Below are 3,753 nucleotides of genomic sequence, written 5' to 3' on the forward strand. Positions count from 1 at the left end.
CAGTTATAACATGTTGTATATTTCACACGTATACTAAGATTAGCCTTTTCGGATAACACCGCACGGCGTTTGTAAATATTACGAAGTCGACTCTTCATTATCGGCTAAATGCTCAGATTTCGCCGCGTCATATGTATCCCCACCCGGGACTGGCGGAAAGCGCGCACGTAAGGAGCAATATACCGCCCGACCGCACTCTCCTGCACGATTCTCCAAGTTGAACACACAGTTCGTATACTAAAAGCAGAAATACAGCAATTCAGTTTCGTATTCGTGTATCTTCATTCCATAGTTCGATTCCTCACCGATTCCTAACTTGAAGAACACAACAGCTGGCGACGAGGATGGGATAATTTCTCAATACAAAAATCACAAGCTGAACACGAGTGGCGAGCGTGATCGTTAGCCAAATCGGAAGGAAGAATTTTAGAGAAACGTAGAAAATGCCCACAGAGGGATCGGGCACGAGTTCGGGGGTACAGAGCCCGGGCTCAGGAATAATTTCGGCGCAGAAAGTGGCAGTTGCAAATCCGCTTCAGATCGACGTGTTCGACCCGCAACGGCAGCCGTTAGTGAGATGGTTGCAACGGTTGGAAGGGGCGTTCCGTGTGTTTCAAATCATGGAAGATGCAGAACGAGCGGCTATCTATTACATTTTGTGGGCGTAGAAGCTTTTGGAATTTTGTGTGATCGACTCGACCCTGTCGATCCGTATACGCAGACGTATAATGCGTTAGTTGAAAAATTAAAGGAATTCTACGCACCAGAACCATTGGAGATCGCTGAGATATATATATATAGAAAGCGTATTCAACGCTCAGAGGAGAGTGCACAGGAGTACATGGCCGCTCTTCAAAAATTATCGCTACACTGTAAATTTGGAGATTATCTGCAAACAGAATTGAGGAATCAATTTGTATACGGGCTGAAGAACCAACGGATCCAGTCAAGGCTTCTGGAGACTGCCAATCTTACGAGGGAATCAGCATTAAAAATTGCTTGCGGCATGGAATTAGCGGAAAAAGGAGTCAGCAAATTAAAAGAAGAAAACCAGTTGGAAACAGCCGTTGACTTTGTTGGGGAAGGAGCAAAACACAAGAGGACAAATGGCCGAGAGGATCGAAAAGGAAAAAAGGCAAATCAACAAGGCCAGAGAAAGGACACATCGTCAACAAACCGTTCCAATTTCAAACAGAATAATAAGCACAATAACAAGCGTTTTCATTCCAAATTTAATGATATTGTTTGTTTTAGATGTGGACAGGCTCATTTGGCACCTAACTGTACCCTTCCTCGGAACGTCAAATGCAGAGAATGCGGTGGCTTTGGGCATTTACAGAAAGTCTGTAAAAAGAAGGGACAGGCCCACTTGTTGGAAGAGGTTTTTCATGTCAACGATATGGAGCATCTCGAATACAGAACAAAATTTACGGTGCCCCTCAGTATTGAAAATAGAATGATAAAATTCGACGTAGACTGCGGTGCGGCAGTTACGCTGGTAAGCGATAAATGGCTTAAAAATCATTTTCCAAAATTAGAATTACATAAAACGAATTTAAAATTAAGGTCGTATTGTAAGCAAAATTTCGTGCCCCTCGATTTTGTAAAAGTTAAAGTAAAGGATGCAAATCAAAATAAAATATTAAACATTTACGTAGTAAAATATGATAGAGACCCATTGTTGGGCAGAGAATGGATAAATCAATTAAAAGTATTAGATAAAATTAAAAATAGTTTAAGGGAGGTAGAAGACATACAAATGTTAGACGCGTCGGGCCAAAAGCGATTGGCAAATTTGTTTAAAAAATATAATAATGTATTAAGTGAGGAATTTGCTCATATTGGAAAATTTAAAGCCAAATTAAGATTAAAGCCAGAGGCAAAACCGATTTTTATAAAAAATCGTACGGTACCGTTTAAAATTTTGGAAAAAGTAGAAAAAGAATTAGAACGCATGGTAGATGCGGGTATTTTAGAAAAAGTTGAGACGTCAAGATGGGCGACGCCAATCGTACCGGTTTTGAAAAAAAGACGGTGGAATTAGAATCTGTGGTGACTTTAGTGTCTCGGTTAACCCGTCATTAATTGTTGATGAGCATCCATTACCTACGATAGAAGAATTATTCGCATCTATGTCGGGCGGCACGATTTTTTCAAAAATCGACCTAAAGCAAGCATATTTGCAACTACCGATTGAGGAAACTGATAGAAAGATTCTCACGTTAAGTACGCATAAAGGATTATTTAAATGTAATAGACTAATGTACGGGGTGGCATCTGCGCCTGCTATTTGGTAACGAACTATGGAGAACATACTTTCCGGAATACCCGGGGTGGCAGTATTTCTCGATGATATTAGAATCACGGGAAAAGATTTAGAACAACATTTAGGAAGATTAGAATCAGTTTTGAAACGTTTATCTGAACATAATATACGTATCAACGTCGAGAAGTGTGCTTTTCTTAAAGACGAGATATCATATTGCGGTTATTTAATAAATAAAAATGGAATTGCAAAAGAAACAAAGAAAATTGAAGCCGTCCAAAAGATGCCTAGACCAACCAATATTACACAATTGCGAGCTTTTATTGGTTTAGTTAATTACTATGGACGCTTTATTAAAAATCTAAGTTATATATTATATCCACTAAATAATTTGTTGAAGAAAAATACAATTTTTAATTGGTCTAAAGAATGCGAAGCCGCTTTTAATAAAGTAAAAGTAGAATTTGGAAGTAAAAAAATTTTAGTTGCTTTTAATCCTAAGTTGCCACTAGTACTTGCAGTAGATGCTAGCCCGTACGGTGTAGGAGCCGTCTTGTCTCACGCGTATTCTGATGGTACAGAGCGCGTAATCCAATACACATCGAATACGCTAACAGAAACACAAAAGAAATACGCTCAAATAGATAAAGAAGCGTTGGCAATAGTATTCGGAATTAAAAAATTTCATCAATTCTTATATGGGAATCGTTTCACTTTATTAACAGACAATAAACCACTTGCTCAAATTTTAAATCCTAAAAAAGGCCTTCCAGCATATAGTGCATTACGCATGCAGCACTAAGCGGTTTTCTTGCAAGCCTTTAACTTTGATATTAAATATCGAAAGTCAATTGATCATGGAAATGCGGATGGTTTTTCTCGATTACCCATATTGGAAAAGAGTAATAATAATAATTATTATGACACGATTGATGTTCTGCAAATTGAAAATTTAGAAACGTTGCCAGTAACGGTAAAAAGTATTAAAGAGGAAACAAGTAAAGATTTGTTTTTAAATAAAATTCAGCAAGCGTTAATGAAAGGCAAAAGCCTTGTTCCGTTAGGATATAACGATGGTGAATTCACATTATAAGATGAAATAGTTTTTAAAAGAGAAAGAGTAGTGATTCCTAAAAGTTTAAGAAATAAAGTGTTACAAGAATTACATTCGGGTCATTTTGGCACAGTAAGAATGAAGCAATTAAGCAGAAATTTTTGTTGGTGGCCAAGAATTGATAAAGACATTGAAGAAGTAACTAAAAATTGTAAAGCATGCATTATGTTTAGTAACAATCCAAATTGTAAAGGGAAACATCATGGGGAAGCGGCATCATTACCGTTTGAGCGGGTGCATATAGATTTTGCTGATCCGTTTATGGGACACATTTTACTAGTTTTAGTAGACGCGTATACTAAATGGCCGGAAGTGCACATTATGAAGAATATGTCCGCACAGGAAACCGTAGATAAATGTAGAGAGATTTTTG

This window comes from Trachymyrmex cornetzi, unplaced genomic scaffold (genome assembly GCF_001594075.2).
Source record: "Trachymyrmex cornetzi isolate Tcor2-1 unplaced genomic scaffold, Tcor1.1 scaffold562, whole genome shotgun sequence".
Classification (NCBI taxonomy): Eukaryota; Metazoa; Arthropoda; class Insecta; order Hymenoptera; family Formicidae; genus Trachymyrmex; species Trachymyrmex cornetzi.